Below are 19,204 nucleotides of genomic sequence, written 5' to 3' on the forward strand. Positions count from 1 at the left end.
CAGTGCTTCTGCCCCCCCATCCTGGACATCAGCCCACAGGTATTTTATTTTATGACACAGCAAACAAGATAGACATGCTGGATTTCGTATCACAAAACCACAAGTCGAACTCTTCCCAAGTGTCTAGGACTGTGTGATGTATTTTTGGATGATGTGCGCAGATCCCAGTCGGGTGGCCTTTTGCAGTTGGCAGATCGTGATTTTGTCAATGTCTATTGTTTCCAAATGCCAGCTGAGATCTTTTGGCATGGCACCCAGTGTGCCCATCACCACCGGGACCACCTGCACTGGTTTCTGCCAGAGACTTTGAAGTTCAATCTTGAGGTCCTGATAGCGACTGAGTTTTTCCTGTTGTTTTTCGTCAATGCGACTGTCACCTGGAATGCCACTGATCCATCCATCCTTCCTTCCTTCCTTCTTCCTCCCATCCATCCATCCTTTCCATCCATCCATCCATCCACTCTTCTTTCCTTCCTTCTTCCTTCCTTCCTTCCTTCCATCCATCCATCCATCCATCCATCCATCCATCCTTTCCTTCCATCCATCCATCCATCCATCCATCCACTCATCCATCCTTCCATCCATCCTTTCCATCCACTCTTCCTTCCTTCCTTCCTTCCTTCCTTCCATCCATCCATCCTTCCTTCCGTCGGTCCACTCATCCTTGCTTCCTTGCTTCCTTCCTTCCTTCGTGGCCTCTGCTCCGCCCGGCTCCCTGCGTGGCTCCGCCTGGCTCTCCGCCTGGCCCTGCTCCTGGCCCTGCCCCCCTCCCTCCCTCCCTCCGGGCCTGTCCTCGGGCGCAGCGGACGAGCAGCCAGCCCCCCTCCCCCCCTCAAAGACCCCCCCCCCCCAGCCGAGGAGGAGGAGGAAGGGGCGGGTGCTGGGTGCGCGGCCGCTGGCGGGAGGCGGGAGGAAGGAGAAGCAGCAGCGGCAGCAGCTCCGCTTTGCATCTCTCCTCCTCCTCCTCCTCCTCTTTGGATTACTGGCCTTGCGAAGCCGAGGAGGAGGAGGAGGAGGAGGAGGAGGAGGGCTGGTTCCGGGCGGAGCATGCTCACAAGCGGCGGCGGCGGCGGCGGCGGCGTCCTCCTCCCAGTCCCTCCCGGGCGCCCTCCCCTCCGAGCCGCGCGCCTTCTCCTCCTGACATCTCTCTCCGCCGAGGAAGGAAGGAAGGAAGGAGGAGGAGGAGGAGGAGCAGGTGTGCCGCCCAGCCCGGACCCGCGGAGCCCCCGCCCTGGAGCCCAGCACCGCCGGCCGCCCTCCCCGCCCGCCCGGAGAGCAAGGAACCAGGCGCCCAGGTAAGCCCCGGGCACGCCGCACCTGCACCGCCGAACGGGCCCGGGAACGCGCCTCCGCCCCACCTGCAGCCCCGACACGGCCCTGCGTGTGAGTGACAAGCCCAGCCTGCCCCCGGCATCCCCATCAGCATCATCCTCTCATCATACCATAATCATATAGTCATAATAATAATAATAATATAGTAATATAATACAATAATTATATAATAATAATAACAACAACATTGTGATATACAATAATGTGCAATATTATAATAGTAATAATACAATATCATAATGTCCTAATATAATAATAACAATATAGGTTAAGGTAAGAATATAATATAATAATGTCCTAATATAATAACAACAATATAGGTTAAGGTAAGAATATAATATAATAATGTCCTAATATAATAACAACAACATTGTGATATACAATAATATGCAATATTATAATAGTAATAATACAATATAATAATAACAATATAGTAATATACAATAATATACCATACTATATGGTAAGGATATAATATAATAATGTCCTAATATAATAATAACAACATTGTAATATACAATAATATGCAATATTATAATAGTAATAATACAATATAATAATGCCATATAATAACAATAATAATATATAGTAGTATAATACAATAATATACAATAATAATACTGTATAATATAGTAATATACAATAATATACAATATTATAATAGTAAAAATATAATAATGTCCTAATATAATAATAATAATATAGTACAATAATAATAAAAGGTCCTAATGTGATCGTATTATAATAATATAGTAAAATAATAATAATAGTACTGTATACAATATAATAACAGTAATAGGTGCTAACCTTCTCTGCAAACTTCCCTTGGGAGAGACAAGCAATTAATAATAATAATAATAATAATAATAATAATAATAATAATAATCACACAGTCCTAGATACTTGGGAAGTGTTCGACTTGTGATTTTGTGATACGAAATCCAGCATATCTATCTTGTTTTCTGTATCAAAATAAAATAATAATAATAATAATGTGATAATATAATAATACAGTAATTTCATATAATAATATATGATAATAATATAGTAATATAAAACAATAATCTATAATAATATAATAATAGTATAAATGATAATAATAGGTGCTAACTGGCATGCTGTGCATTTTCCGGGCTAACCTTCCCTGCAAACTTCCCTTGGGAGAGACTGGCAAGAAATATCATCCTCATAATAAGAATGTGATAATGTGGGTGGACTGCAACTCCCATCACGCCTTGCCAGTATTTTAAGAGGGTCGCGAGGGGTATGTGTGCCCGGTTTGACCCAGGGGAGCCCGAGGAGGAAGCCAGAGCCTGGCGAACCTGTTCCGGGATTGCTCCGGGGGAAGGAAGGAAGGAAGGAAGGAAGGAAGGACATCCCAGTGCTTCCTGCAGCAGCAGCAGGAGCAGCAGCAGAAACCCATTCTGAGCGAGTGGCCTGGAAAAGAGCCTTGTCACTGCTCGGGACAGCCGGCATTAGTTTCCCCGGTGTGTCTAAGAGGGAGGCAGGGAGGTCCTTGATCCCCTTTGGAGGCTCATTCCCCCCTTGCATTACATTCAAGCCATATTGTTGGTCTGCAGAAGGTGGTTGACATGGACTTGGCCTGGATCCATGGCCGAGGAGCAAGCACACGGGCACTTCGGATGCCTCCTGAGAGAGGCCCGGCTCAGCCTGTGCACCTCAGTCTCCCTTCCGTTGCCCATCCATATGACTGTTCCTCATCTGTCTGCCTCTTGGGCAGCGTCCGTTCTGCTCGGCATCCTTTTGATGCCGGTTCCTTCCTGGGGTCTCGTCCTTCAGACAGGTGACCTGCAGCTTTGCCGAACATCACCGCTCTCCTTTACTTAGCAGCCTCGCGTATGCAGGACTTGCTTGCTTCTCTTCTTCACGGGGTTTGAAGGAAAGTGCAAAGCTGCGATTGCAGCAGGGACTGCAGAGTGACTCTCTTCTATGTAAGACTCCGGAAAAGTCTTCAGCACACAATCTGGACGGTTGAATCGGTCCAGATATTGCATAAGAATAGGCCTGGCAGAAGCGATGTAAGCAAAGGCTGTGTTTGGTTAGATTCTTCTGAATTGGGGATCGTGAGTTTGTCTCTCTCCTCTCGTCCGTTGGCCATTTCCTGCCAGGCTTTGCTACTCTTTGCACTGTAAACAAAGGATAATGTATCTTTCAAATACGATATTCATTGTCTTCTTGGTGCGTCTCTTATAAAAGTCACCTGAGCCCATTGTTTTCGCTCAAGGTGTTTACTCTGCTCTTGGTAAACAAGGGGACTGCTCTTAACCTCCAGCCAGAATATCAACATGGAAGACAATGAAGGCTGAGTTTCACTTAACGTTACGGTTACGAAAGCTGTGTTTTAAGTGAGTCTGAGATTAGGATTGCAACTGTGGCTTGTTGAAAGATTATTATTATTATTATTATTATTATTATTATTATTATTATTATTGTGTTTATACCTTGCAAGGAGACTCAAAGATGCCACCTTTAAGATGGTTTGGCTGAGCAAAGTATAGCATCACAGTTTAATGTTTGGATAACACATTAACCCAGGCATGGGCCAACTTGGGTCCTCCCTCTGGGTGTTTTGGACTTCAACTCCCACCATTCCTGGCCTCAGGCCCCTTCCTTCGCTTCAGCGGCTGAGGGGGAAAAGGAAAGGGCCTGAGGCCAGGAATGGTGGGAGTTGAAGTCCAAAACACCCGGAGGGAGGACCCAAGTTGGCCCATGCCTGGGATAACTACTTTCTTAGTAGAGTTCTGCAATCCGGGTAAGCCTTGACCTGTTCCGTGTCCCGGCTGTCGGTGGGGGTCCAAAATTGGGAGGGCAGATACCTGTTTTCACTCTGGGTTCCGAAAGATCCATTTTCTATCAGCCCATTATGGGACAGGGGGCTTCCCAGGCTCCCTTTCCCGCGATAGGCAATCATTTAAGCTGATTCTGCTCTAGTTAGGCGCTCAGCTGCAGGCAGGTGTGTGCATTAAGGAGGCTTTTTACCTGTTCCTCTACCTTAGAGAGGAGGCTCTTGGCTGTAGGCAGGCATGTTCTGCTTTTTACTCTGGAGGAGGCAGCCAGCTGCAGGCAGTCGTGCTTTCTGGGCCTGCATGCCACACACACATTCTCCAAGGCAAGGAGGCATCAGGCACGTTCTGTTTCATACTCTATAGGAGGCACTCAGCTGCAGGCAGTCGTGCTTTCTGGGCCTGCATGCCACACACACATTCTCCAAGGCAAGGAGGCATCAGGCACGTTCTGTTTCAAACTCTACAGGAGGCGCTCAGCTGCAGGCAGTCGTGCTTTCTGGGCCTGCATGCCATACACACACATTCTCCAAGGCAAGGAGGCACCAGGCATGTTATGTTTCATACTCTATAGGAGGTGCTCAGCTGCAGGCAGTTGTGCTTTCTGGGCCTGCATGCCACACACACACATTCTCCAAGGCAAGGAGGCACCAGGCATGTTATGTTTCAAACTCTACAGGAGGCGCTCAGCTGCAGGCAGTCGTGCTTTCTGGGCCTGCATGCCACACACACACATTCTCCAAGGCAAGGAGGCACCAGGCATGTTATGTTTCATACTCTACAGGAGGCGCTCAGCTGCAGGCAGTTGCGCTTTCTGGGCCTGCAGACCATACATGCACTCTCCAAGGCAAGGAGGCTGCTCACGAAAAGCGGAGGAAACGGATTCCGTCCACAACCCTATTTGTTAGTGAGAGGGATTTGTTTCCTTCCCAGCAGGAAGAGAAACAACCCCAGGACTGTGAGATAGTCATAGCCAGCATGTAATACTACTACTGTGACTACTATATCTCCTCAGTTGAATGGCCAGATGCCCTCACTTCAAGTAACACAATGACTGGTTACAGGAAATAACTGCCTTCTCCAAGGGCAGACCCAATTTGAGACTTTCATTCGTCCTTCTGGCTCCTCGGCCTGCAGGCCTTTGCCTGCGAACCCAAGGCGAATGCGAGAGGGCTGATTCCGCTCCTCCCGTTGGTTCCCGTGCTCCTCGCAGGAGCAGCCTTGGCCTCGGTTGCTCTCCAGACGAGCCAGCCGCCCTCCTTCCCACTTCCTCTTCTCCTTTCTCGTGTGATTTCAGAGGCAGGCTTGGCAGGATGTTACTGTTGCCATGGTGACCCGGCGGTGTTGCTTCCCTGCTGCTGCTGTTTCTGTCCCTCATTGTTGACGCGGTGACGGAAGGCACGGTTCCTTTCCTGCCATTTGAGAGGATGAGCCATTATCACGGAGGCAGAATCGTGTTGCCCTCGACAGTCTTGGGTTGACATATGGTTCCACACAGCTTAGTTATTCGCAAAATTCATCCTCGTTGTAATCATATGTACATGACGGTTGTGTTATTACCAAAGATACGGGACTATACCCAGGAGCACTTATGATGGTATAGTCATTGGAGGGTTAGGACCTTGTCACATTGGGATAGAATCCGTTTATATCAGTATGCATCCCATATTTTTTTTAGGACTGGATCCATACTGTATTGAGACGGGATGCATACTCTCCTTCCTCATCGCACCAGGATATTACGATTCTTATGTTTTGAAAACACTCCTTCCTCATCACACCATGCAAGGCTGCTCCTCCTAATCAATTCAAAACACCCTTGACATCACTATATGACAGGCGAGGGCCAACTTGGCTCCTCCCTCCAGGTGTTTTGACTCCAACTCCCACCATTCCTAACAGCCTCGGGCCCCTTCCTTTTCCTCCTCAGCCGCTTAAGCCAGTGTCCCTTAGTGATGACTCATCAGCGGGTGGCTACATATATAAGGAGGACGAAAGAATCCATCTTCCTCTCTCCTGTGTGACTCAATGCGAGTATCTGCCTGCATTGTATGTGGTTATCTGATCACTATCACACACAAAAACAGAGCTTCAGCAACTGAAGAATCTGTAGCATTTTCAAAATATATGATTAGAATTCCGTCTGCAAATAATCCGTTTCTGTGACGCTTTGCGGACGGATTCCGACGGAGCAAACGTCATGTGATGAGACCCATTTGGAATCATTCTCAAACAGCCTCAGAAGCGGAGTGTTTCCTAATGTGATCAGGTCCTCAGACGAGGACCCTGGAACAGGTTCAAGCGCAGGGTCCTACTTATCAATGGATGTGACTAGATCACCTTGGAGTTGGGGTTGATGTTCTGCCACGCTCATCATACCTCACTCTTGAATGACCCACATGGTCTTCTGTCAGGGAAACAAAGGCCTAGTCTAGGTGGTCAAAAATGAATACAACCAGGCCCAGGTAACCAAACATTCCATATGACAGTAAGATAGAGATTTGGTATCATTGTTGAATATCTGTGCCTTGATGTATTGCAGGTTTAGTGAAGTTCTTTGTTCTCTGCCAAACAATAGGAGTCACGTTGTTGACTTTGGTTGGAAGTGGCCTGGGTCCCAGCTACAGCTGCTCCTGGTAGGATCACCGTGACCTTGGCTACTTGCACTCTTTGGTGTTTCCAGGCGTATTCGGAGAAAGAGCAGGAGGGGATGCTTCTGGAACATGGCCAGGCAGCCCAGAAAACTCACAGCAACCCAGTGATTCCGGCCTTGAAAGCCTTCAGCAGCTCAATATATATCTTGTTCCCTCCTCCCAGTGTTTGACAGTTGCTGCTGTGGTTCGTTGTGTGTATTTTGTATTGAAAGGGTGCAGGCAGAGGCGGTTCAACCACCAGGCCAACTAGGCCGTTGCCTGTGGCGCCATCTTGTTGGGGGCGCCATCGAGGCAACTCCTGTCTCCTGCGGCCTGCCTCCGCATTGTATTGAACTGCTTTTTCTGTTGATTTGTTGTAAAACATGATGTTTTAGTGCTTAATTTGTAAAATCTTAATGTAATTTGATGTTTAATAGGCTTTTCCTTAATCCTCCTTATTATCAAACATTTTTGCTTATCCAACGCTTTTATTTTTCAGTGATTGGTTTGGGGGGGGAGCGCCAAAATTCTGTTTGCCTACACCTGAAAAATACCTAGGGCCGGCTCTGGGTGCAGGCAATGAACAGGAAATTTGTGATGCAGAAGCACTTCTCGTCATGTTTTGTAAAAGTATGTCTGACATGGGCACACGCATGCTCCACTTTCCTGCTTCTTCTCCTCCTTCTTGTGGCAGCTGAACGGCATCCACAGGAAAATGCTCTGTGTCTTAAAATACACCCAGTGCCGTTGTGTGCTCTGCTTCGCCTCTTCTGGAATGTGTCTAAGAAAATAGGAAACCACAGAATGAAAACACAGTTGACCTATCTGGGAGGTGTTTTCATTTCGTAGTTTTCTCTACTTCCTTTCAGGAAATGAAGGAAGCTCCTTTGTGTCAAGCCAGACAACCGCTGGTCCTTTTAGCCCCGTTCTGTCCGCACGGATTGGCAGTGGCGGCAGGCACAGGGTTTTCTCAACACTCGCTGGAGAGGCTGGAGACAGGTCTTACGAGCAAACCGTATGCTCCACCGTGAAGTAATTTTCTCCCCGTAAGGCTTGTCCCCTTTTCCCCTTCATTGCTGGGTTTATCTAGAATTCAATTCACAACCTCTTGCATTAAAAACAGGCATTGCACTCATAGACTGAACAATAATTCCTAACAGCCTCACCAGTCAATGCATAGAGATTGAGGCATGGGCCAACTTTGGCCCTCCAAGTGTTTTGGACTTTAACTCCCACTATTCCTAACAGCCAACTGGCCTGGAATATGTGGTATTGAATGCTATAGAATATCTAAACACCAGCAAGGAGTGTTGATGGTCTTGGATGCAGAGAAGGCACTTGATAACTTTCATTGGGGTTTTTTTTTTTTTGATAGACTGTTAGGAATGGTGGGCGTTGGAGTCCAAAACACCTGGTGGGAGGGCCCAAATTGGCATGTGCCTGGAATAGATGGTATAGAATTCTGTAGGATATCTACAGGGGCATAAAGCCCAACAATGAGTGTTCATGTTCCTGGATGTAGAGAAAGCATTTGATAACATTCATTGGAGTTTTATAGATAGGCTGTTAGGAATGGTGGGAGTTGGAGTCCAAAACATCTGGAGATCCAAAGTTGGCCCATGCCTGCACAAGATGTTAATCTGCTTCTGTTCCTTGACGTATTGTGGAGAGACAGTATCTGCCCCTTTTAAGCTCTAGAGAACTTCCTGGGAAATCCAGAATAAGTAGTTGATTAAGGAGTTATTTAGAGGACGTCATTATCTGATTAGGAAAATACTGGTTGACAGGTGGCTTAGATAGATAAACCTAGTGTACAGCAATGATTCCCAACCTGTGTATTAATTTCGTGTCCCACTATCAAAACTGCCAAATCCCACTAAATTGGAGGCAAAAAGTCTACTTTCTTGAAAAGGACATTTATGTGTTTGTGGTTATTTATTTGCCCCTTACTTTAAGCCTCTGTGGCATAAAGATATAGCAGTATCAGTGAGGCAAACACAAACGTCCCAATCAATTACTAGCATACAAAAAGGTCACGGGTGGATAATTGGTGCCAAATACGGCCAGCGTGCTTGCAAGACGACTTTGAGGATTGAGAGAGAGTGAATTCTTTGTCACGATTAAGGACATTCTCCACCCCACACTCATCCCACTGCATGTTGCGTGGCACCAGGTTGGAAGAGGTTGTTTCCCCGCACAGCTTGGCCAGTTCCTCTTCCAAGCTGGTAAACCCAGAATAGACGGGATACTATTCTAGGTCTCTGTGTGGGTCCAGAGAGACCTTCCTTGGAGTGTTCATGGACAGCAGGTTAGAAGGGATCCCCACTCAGGTGCTCTCTGGATCCCCACAGATCCCCTTGGGAGTATCCCATCCCTCCTGAGCTTAGAAGGGGAGATGTCAACATTGTTGGAGAAAGCAATAGCAGATGAGTAGTGGCTGCTTGAGAACTACAGGTAATATTTGGGAGGCAGCCTCATCCTCCTGCCTCCAGACTTGATGAGCCTGGGAATGTTGACCCTGGAATGTGGTTTCCTTTTCAAATCTTTGGCACTGAGCAGAGAAACACAAGGAACTGTGGGAGCTGAAGTCCAAAACACCTGGAGGCCCAAAGGCTGGGATCCACTGCCTTGAAGCGCCTTCTTCAGAGAAGGGTTGTGGACCTTGGTGGAGGCTCCTTCTTTGGAGGCTTTTAAGCAGAGGCTGGATGGCCATCTGTCGGGGTGCTTTGAATGCGATTTCCTGCTCCTTGACAGGGGATTGGACTGGATGGCCCATGAGGTCTCTTCCAACTCTACTATTCTGTGATTCTATGATTCTAGGGTTCTTGTCGTGGGGTAGACACTTGTTGGGGGTTTGAAATTGGGCAGTGAAGGGAAATGTATAACAGCACCTGCATTTACATCCCTTGTAGAAGGCTTAGGATGGAGCACGAGGGCACAGTGGAAGCGGGTATGTCTTTGATTCCTGCACCAAGCGACACCTCATAATTTTAGGACAATTTGGTGGGGCGGGGGGGGGGGGGATGGGCATTTTGTTTGACTTTTGGAGGATTTGGGACAAGCCACCCGGGCCAGGCGTTTAACCTTTGTGGGCGTGGGACATTTATGTCGTCGAAAGTCTGTTTTTTGAAGGAACTTTTCAGCACACCGTGGTTTAAAGCATTTGGCGCTATATGTGGAACCCCTTACTATTTTTAGTGTTTGCATAGTCTGAGATTGCGGCGCAGCTGAGGAGCTTATGTGCCTTTATTTAGGTCAGGGAAAGCGTACGTATGGAAAGCGTCAAGGCAGGTCAGGAAAGAAATCTCCCTCCGTCTCTCTTCTGGGGAAAGCTGGAGAGGGAGGCTTTATTGTGATACGCCTTAGTCACTCAAGTGCTAGCAGGTCTCAGGGTGATGGGCAGTAAAAATACAAATAAAACTCAAAGTCTGTTTAAATCAAATCGCGGAGTGATTTCAGCTAACACGCAGGTTCGGGGCCCGGTGCGCTTCGCTAGTCCAAAGGCCAGATCAAGACATGAACTGGGTTTGAAGGCAAACAAACAGAGGTTTATTCTTTTTGTCCAGAAAAGAATGTCAGGACAGAGTCTGCACTCAAAGGAAATGATACAAAAAACTGTATTCACTTTGACAGCCATTCAAAACACCTGTGCTCTCCCCTGATTGGCTGGCAAGCCGGCCTTGTTTGCATTCGGGCTCCTGACGGCTGGGAATTCCTCGTGATGTCACAGGCTGTAGGAGTCCCCCCTCCCCCCCCCCCCCCCATGGCGGGAAAAAAGAAAGGACTCGGGGCGGCTCACAACATAAACAAACACAACAGTATATACAAAGTAAGTGACAAATTAATAAGCTTAAGCAGCTGAAGGGGAAAAGGAAAGGTCCTGGGTGTGTTAGGAATTGTGGGAGTTGGAGTCCAAAACACCTGAAGGGAGGGCCGAAGTTGGCCCAGGCCTGGTCTATATTCTCCACAGAATGCCCTAAACTGGAGTAGGGAGTTTTGTTCGTTACACAACCTGTTCTGGATTTGTTCCGTCATCAGAGCTGCTTTCTCAACGCATGATGGAAAACAGAATCCCATTGCCGGTGTTAAAATAAAACTTGACTGCCAATCAAGCCAGCTTCTGTAAATGGAAAGCGAAGTTTGTGCCATTTTGCTCTTTATCTCCATCAAGCCTTAGTTAGGCATCAATCTCATTTGAAACCACTTGCCCCTGGAAGGAAACTTTTCAGGGGGAATTAAGAGAAACATTTCCCTCAGGTGTGCAGTTCGTAGAAGCAGTGCGGATGGGGATCCGGGGAAGCCGCAGTGCCAGAAAGCCGGGCCTCCAGCGAAACAGTAGTAATAAGGGTGATATGGAAGGATCTCCAGTCAATCACAAGGCAGCCTTTAAAATAAAATGCAAACAGTGTTTTTGATGAGACAAGACTTTGCACTCCCAGTTGGGCCTTTTGGGGATGGCTTTGCAATCACTCTAAATAAGGTTTTTCATGGGATCGCCTTGAGACAAAACAGGCCATTCAGGGGTAGATGAGGAGAACTGAAACACCGAAAAGGAAAGCGGAACTGGACCCAGTTTCCAGCGTGTTTACTCCTGCGAAGGAGAGGGAGGGATCCCACACAGCCCTGGCAAGGCATGGGAGTGTTCGCAAGTAAATACAGGAATTATTTATAGGCTCAGCAACTAACTCTGTCTGGTGCCTTTTCCAAAATACTCCCTTTCCCTTAATAAGATCAACCACATCCTGTAAATAGCTCACATTAGGATTCTGAATATTGATGATTATCTATACTCATAAGTACAGTAGAGTCTCACTTATCCAAGCTAAACAGGCCGGCAGAATGTTGGATAAGTGAATATGTTGGATAATAAGGAGGGATTAAGGAAAAGCCTATTAAACATCAAATTAGGTTATGATTTTACAAATTAAGCACCAAAACATCATGTTATACAACAAATTTGACAGAAAAAGTAGTTCAATACGCAGTAATGCTTTGTAGTAATTACTGTATTTACAAATTTAGCACCAAAATATCACGATGTATTGAAAACATTGACTACAAAAATGCTTTGGATAATCCAGAACGTTCGATAAGCGAGTGTTGGATAACTGAGACTCTACTGTAGTTACTGTATTTACGATTTTAGCACCAAAATATCACGATATATTGAAAACATTGACTACAAAAATGGCTTGGATAATCCAGAAGCTTGGATAAACGAAGCTTGGATAAGTGAAATTCTACTGTATGTCTAGAAAGGTTAGTCAAAAACGCAGCTCTTCAAAACTGGGTCACCTTTTCCGTAGGTCAGTGTAAGTCCTGTGCCTTATTCCTTACCTGCAAAAGGGACAATCAGTCCCCTTCTCTGAGTAGAGGAGAGACACGTGTCCATGGCCATCTACAAAGCGTAAGGAATCTGAGTCTCATTTTATAAGCTGAGGCCCGAAGATAGATTTCTCTCTCTTTCTAAATCGGGGGGGCGGGGGTTGTCTTAAACTCATTTCCATTGAGGGCCACATCGGCCTTATGGTTGCCTTTGAAGGGCCATTTGTAATTGTAATTAATAGAACGACTCCTGAACTAATGTTAAATGACCCGGGACACCAGGTCTCATTTATCGCACACCCACACGCACCCATTGATTGTGATCTGGAAATAGCAGCAAACACAAGACAAGATGCAAGAACAACCCTTCAAATATATTCAGATTTTTAGGAATGCTCACTGTTTCCCGTGGTCAATGTGTGGGCCGCATGAAATGACGTGGCGGGCCAGATCCAGCCCCCGGGCCTCGCGCTTGACACACGTGTCCTGAGTGGTCTTTATGACTAATAACGGCTATCACTGCTATTGCTTCTGCAAGAGGTGCTGAGATCAGCTCAAAGTGTCAAATGTGCCTTTTGTGTGTGGGTGGGGGAAGAAGGATCCCACAAAGATATTTTTGTGTCCGTGTTGTGTATTTCCTTCTTCCGGTCCTAATTATAACTTTGGGCATGAATGAGACACTCAACTCTGAGCCCCCAGGCAATCATTTGGTGGTTACCGAATATATATTTTTGGGCAGAGAACTTAAGTTCCCCCAAGTGTCAATCCCTCGTTTGTGCATCTCTGTCGACCTCATCACCTCACTTATCGCCTTTTCCCAGATTGGAGGAGAAGAGAACAAGGAATGCTCATTGTAATAGATACGTAAAGAAATGTGCACATTAAAAAAACCTGAGGCTGTTGGGAATGGTGGGAGTTGAAGTCCAAAACGCCTGGAGGGAAGGCCAAAATTTGCCCAGTCCTTTGTCCTCTTGGAATGGGACATTGAAGTCAATCAAGGGATCATCTGCATGCCCAAGTCCAAAACACCTGGAGGGAAGGCCCACGTTGGCCCATGCCTGGTGTAGATGCACCCCGAAATGAAACTCTCAAACCTATCCCTAGCTTCCAACTGCACTCTTATAATAATAATAATAATAATAATAATAATAATAATAATAATAATAACAACAACTTTATTTTTATACCCCGCCCCATCTCCCCGAAGGGACTCGGGGCGGCTTACATGGGGCCTTGCCCGATAAAACAATCAAATATCAAAACACAGCAATAAAACAATTATCCAATAAAAACATCAATATCAGTAAAAACAATCGTTAAAATCGACATGAAACATACAATATTAAAACAGACTAATTCATAGAACCCAGGCAAAGTGCAGAAACTGCCGAAATGGGCTGAAATGGGGAAGGTAATTTCACAGCTGAAATGGACAAAAGTGCAACTCTTGACTCCTTCTCTACACTCTCAGCATCCTCCTTGCATCTGTAAGGAATGTGCATGAGATAGAGTAAGAGATGCGCCCGCGTGTGCCTCCGTTGCTTCTCCGTCGGCTCCTTGAGGCCGTTCCCAACTTCTCCTCCTTCTCCTTCGCCTTCTTCCTTCTCCTGGTGAAGTTTTCGGCTTCTCCTCCCGTGGGAATGCTTCTGGCACAGGTTATATATATATAGCCCTGCACCTACTTGTGGCGAATTATATGGGTTTGAGCAAACTCCCTCGTGAGCACGAGCGCTTTCTAATTTTAGAAAACCCAACTTCCTTTCCCTCCTTCTTGTCCCAACACGTCACAAAGTCTAACTCATTGAGCTGGTTTTGGTTGTTCCACCAAAAGGTCTTATTTCTATTTTTTTGGGTTTGCTTTGTATGCACTTGTGTCAAAGTGTCGAAGTGGAAATCTGTTTTCTTTTATCTGCAGCCTTCAGTTTCAGGTGCCATCTGACATCACCTCCTCTGTACATCCCGGTGCTTTGGAGCCTGCTAGAGCCTGGGATGCGCACATAAGCATTTTGCACCGGAACATCAATGTTTTAGTGTGTTGTATCCAGAGTAATTGATCACTGTGCTGTTGAAGGTTTTCGTAGCCAGAATAACTGGGTTGCTGTGAGTTTTCTGGGCTCTTTGGCCATGTTCCAGAAGCATTCTCTCCTGACGTTTCACCCACATGTACGGCTGGCATCTTCAGAGGTTGTGAGGTATCATACCACATACAGTTACCTGAAAATCTGGTGGGCAGCACACCAGTTCAGCTGAATGGTGCCCAGCGACTCTACGCGGTGAATGTGCGCTGCACATGTGAGTCTATCGATACGCATAGGTATCAACAGATAATAGAAATGCATGCACCTTCTCATATGTTCTTTTCCAAGAGGAGAAGACCTTGGTTTCTCCGCCGCACATGGCCTCCCAGAATAAGCAGACTTTCATTCCTGGGAGCGATATCTCACTCACCGAGAATGAATGGCGGAGATGGGGCTGCAAAAACAAAGAGCTGGCATTGTCTCCCGATGAATTAAGACAGCATGTGGGTGGGTGGTGAATAGCAAAGACTTCCTTCATCTTCTTGTCACTGAGCTTTTCTTGTGTTTTGATTTTCGTTTTTTGAAAAAATGAGCTTAATGCTCCGAACCATGAATTGCCAGCAATTTAGAGAGAGCAGGCAGCAAGCAATTAATATTACATGCATATATATTTTAAAAACCCTCTGACAAAGCACACGTGACGAAATGGAAATCTGGCCAAGATGGCTCTGTAGGTGATTATATTGTTTAGATGATGGAAAAGGCAGCAAGAGGATCAGCTATTTTATATGTGGTACCCACAGTGATAACTTTGATGGCTGGCAAAAAGACGATCCAAACGGTCTTGCCGGCCACACGACCAGGAGGTGTCTATGGACAATGCAGGCTCCTTGGCTTGGGAATGGAGAAGAACGCCTCCCTAGAGCCGGCAATGAAAGGAGAAGCCGTTGCCTTTGCCTCTGTTTACTTACTTAGGCAATTATAGGAAAGGGCCTAAGGCTGTTAGGAATGGTGGGAGTTGGAGTCCAAAAGACCTGGAAGGGGGGGGGGGCAAGTTTGCCCATGACTACCTTACACAGAACCCTCACCCAAATCCATTTTGAAGACAGAGTTGGGATAGTTTCAGGTATAATTCTCCAGAGTTTGCGCTCTGTCCATCCTTTGTTTACAGAAGAGGAGGCTGCTTGCAATTCCTAACAGGCGATCTATAAAAGTCCAATTAATGTTATCAAATGCCTTCTCTGCATCCAAGAACATCATCGCTCTTTGCTGGTCTTCATGTCCCTATAGATATTCTATAGCATTCTATACCATATATTCCAGGCTGGGCCAACTTGGGCCTTCTCTCCAGGTGTTTTGGACTCCAGCTCCCACCATTCCTAATTGCCTATCTATAAAAGTCCAATGAATGTTATCAAAGGCCTTTTCTACATCCAAGAACATCGCTCCTTGCTGGTCTTCATGTCCTTATAGATATTCTATAGCATTCTATAACATATATTCCAGGCTGGGCCAACTTGGGCCTTCCCTCCAGGTGTTTTGGACTTCAGCTCCCACCATTCCCAACAGCCTCAGGCCCCTTCCTTTTCCCCCTCAGCTGCTTAAGCCAGGTGTCAAAGGGATGGCCTCATGGCTTCAGGCCTTAGCTTAAATTAATATAATTAAAGTAAGGGCCCTGAGGCTGTTGGGAATGGTGGGAGTTGGAGTTCAAAACATCTGGAGGGAAGGCCCAAGTGGGACCATAACTGCTATAACAAACCAGCGGATGCTTGTGCGGCATCATTCCAGTGTCATGCCTTGGACATCTCCTTCCTCAAGTGGACCTTGGAAAGTTTTCCAGCAGGCGATCTGACGGGAACGAGGGTGACCTCCTGGGCAGGACTGTGCCTGGCCCTTTGTTTGGGTGCATTGCATCTCCTGTGTTGCTGGGATGGGAAGTGGGAGAGCGAGTAGGGAGGGAAGGGGGGGCTGGTGGAGGAGGCAACGTGGCGCACCTGCGTCGAAGGCCAAAAGGCCACCCGCTGTGGGCAGCGTGGCCGCTGGACAGCATTGCTCTTTGCAAGGGCTCAAGGAGGAGTGCTGGCCGGGCACAGTTTCCAGGGAGCGTCTTTCTCTCTTCGGTTTGTTCCCCTTGACAGCAAAAATCCTGGTTTTAAATATAGAAACCCTCGTTGCCATAACTACCATCAATTTTTTCCCTCCTTCTGAAAGGAAAAAGAAAGCTTTTCAGTTTGAGAGGTAAAGCGTTCTCCTGCCAACCAAGAAGCAAACAGCTGCTTTCGGTTCCTTTTTTTTAATGCTTAGCAAAACTCTTGGATGCATCATCCTCAAAGGAGCCTGTATGGGGAAGCAAAAGGGAGTGAGCACAGGCACACGTGTGTGCGTGCACACATGCACAGGCTTCATGTTCGGGCTCCATCTGTTGTTTTGTTGTCTGGAGTGACCACTTTGCGTTACAACAGGGATTCTACAGGGAAGAAAATGATGGCATTTCCCTTCCCTTTCATCCTTTCACACATGCATGTGTGAATCAACTTCAGTTTGAATCCCGGGAGCGGGGTGAGCTCCAGCTGGTAGCCCCAGCTTCTGCCAACCTAGCAGTTCGAAAACATGTAAATGTGAGTAGATCAATAGGTACCGCTCTGGCCGGAAGGTAACGGCACTCCACGTAGTCATGCCAGTGGTCACATGACCTTGGAGGTGTCTGCGGACAAGTCCGGCTCTTTGGCTGAGAAATGGAGATGAGCACCAACCCCCAGAGTCGACTGGGCTTAACGTGGGGGGAAACCTTTACCTTTACCTTATCAATAGCCTGGACTACAGACCAAAGCAGCAGGGAGTGCCCGGAATTCCCGTGGCTTGGATCAGCAACTATCCCAAGCAATGAGCCATTAAACTATATATTGTGGCATCCACATAGCTAGCTAGCTACATAATTTATTATGATTCACTTTGCCTTCTTTTGACTTTGCACACTGTGTTGTGTTGCAACCTAGAACTTGTATTGATCTAACTAGAACTTCTACAACTTAATGCCCAGTATTGAGAAGGTGTAAAACATGTTTATTGTGGCAGAGAAGTTAAGTAAATGAACACAACGTGGCATCACCGCCCCAGATCAACACTTGGCAGGAGTGCCTTTGCCAACCTTCACAGTATTCCCTTTTCAGCCCCTGTCAACTTTTCCGTCTAGCAGACCATGATCATCCCCACCTATGGAAGCCACCACCTTCACCTGTTTCCAGGTGGTTTCTCTTGGTGAGGATCTGACCTAAAATAGTGGATCCCCTTGTTGCCTCTTCCACCTTCTGGACCGTGAAATTGTCTGCAAGGCAAGTAAGCGAGGAGTTTGTCGGACGGTGTGTTCTTGGCAGGGTTTATCTAAGCCTTGATGCATCACGTTGTCACAATAATAAAAATCCTGCGTTTCGCAAACGTTCTACTCAGTAGCAGCTGCCTGTCATGAAACGCATCTTTGTGGGGCCTTCATGGAAACGGCAGGAGAAGCTGAAAAACAGGAGCAGTGTCTTGTATCTGGCCAAAATCCCACGGAGTGGTCAGGACGTGCATACCTCTTGAGCCTCTCCATCCCTAAGAGATAGGCCTTGTTCTATCACAGGTATGGGCCAACTTCAGCCTTCCCTACAAGTGTTTTGGACTTCAGTTCCCACAATTGAAGCCTGTAGGCTGTTAGGAATTGTGGGAATTGAAGTCCAAAACACCTGAAGGGCGCCAGTTTGCCCATGCCGGGGTTAAACCAACCACTTATAAGAGATGCAGACCCATGCAAGCAATGTAATAACAAGATGTATGGGAAGATGTCGCATGAAAACATTTCATATATATCTGTATGTGTGTGTATATATCTATATATATAAAAGAGTGATGGCATCACGGCGACCCACAAAACAACAAAACTACAGGCCCCCCAACCTCGAAATTTGACAACACAACCCATCATCCACGCCTCTAGGTTGATACAACAAAAAGAAAAGAAAAATAAAGTCCTAATTAGAGAGAGAGGAATAATTGCTTTTATCCAATTGCTGCCAGTTAGAAGGCTAAGCTCCTCCAACTTGGTCTCCTAGCAACCCAATAAAAAATAATAAAAAACACTAAAAAATTGATACAATAAAATACTATAATAACAGAAAATAACTAAAAATAATACAAGAAAATAATAATATATAATAAATAAAAATATAACTCACAATAGAATTAATTAAAAAATGCAAATGTCAAATAAAAATTACACAACAATTTTTAACCAATACCACCACCACTTTGCCACAGCAATGCGTGGCCGGGCACAGCTAGTGTATATATATATATATATATACACACACACACACACACACACACACAAACACGACGGTTAAATGAAAAGTAATGCCTCCACCTTCGTAACTCCTCAACAGATGGCAGTCCTGATCTGCGGCAGGTCCTGGCTTGTCCAGTAGACTCTCCTTTACAGTTAGTTCCATTTGGCGGGAAGCCTTAGCATTGAACGGTTGTGTTGTTAAAGTGCGAAGTATGGAACCCTGTGAAGACTGTCGGTCAATGCGACTTAAGCAACATGCAGTCATTTAATTCTTGACAGCAGAAGGTGTCGCCCCAAAGGAGAGTCATCAGAGAATGCAAGCTGTTTATGGGGATTGTGTTGATGTGACTCCTGTGCTTATTTCACATAAGACTCAGAAGAGTCTTGTTATGTCCATGTGACACACCCACCCACCCACCCACCCACCCACCGCAGCCCACGAGCCAATGTGTTGCAGCACACAGTTTGGAAAGCTCTGCTATATAATGTATGCGTTGGCCTTGCATGACCCAAACCAAGAGTTATTTATTATTTCCCTAAATACAAAGTATCCTCTAAAAATGATTTTGCAGTAATACAAGATAACATTTGGTTGCACACAGTAATCATACAGGGTGTTTGAAAAAGAACTCCCTAGTTTTAAGTATAAACACATTAAAACTAGGGAGTTCTTTTTCAAACACCCTTTATTGGAACTTACGTTTACTAAAAAAGCCACGAATGTTTCTAACATCACCACCGGTGATCCCTTGTGTCCGAGTCGGATGGCCT

The 19,204-nt window shown here is 46.2% G+C and overlaps 1 protein-coding gene across 1 annotated transcript in view; it reads left to right on the forward strand.

Moving 5' to 3' along the window:
* Nucleotides 1-890: 890 nt before the first annotated feature.
* The window catches only part of hivep3 (HIVEP zinc finger 3), a 40,922-nt gene continuing 22,608 nt past the window's right edge, over nt 891-19,204 (forward strand). The window contains exon 1 of the mRNA XM_062962341.1: nt 891-1,295. The gene's annotated coding sequence lies outside the window, so the exon portion shown is untranslated. The remainder of the gene's footprint in view (nt 1,296-19,204) is intronic.

Source organism: Anolis carolinensis, unplaced genomic scaffold (genome assembly GCF_035594765.1).
Source record: "Anolis carolinensis isolate JA03-04 unplaced genomic scaffold, rAnoCar3.1.pri scaffold_10, whole genome shotgun sequence".
NCBI lineage: Eukaryota > Metazoa > Chordata > Lepidosauria > Squamata > Dactyloidae > Anolis > Anolis carolinensis.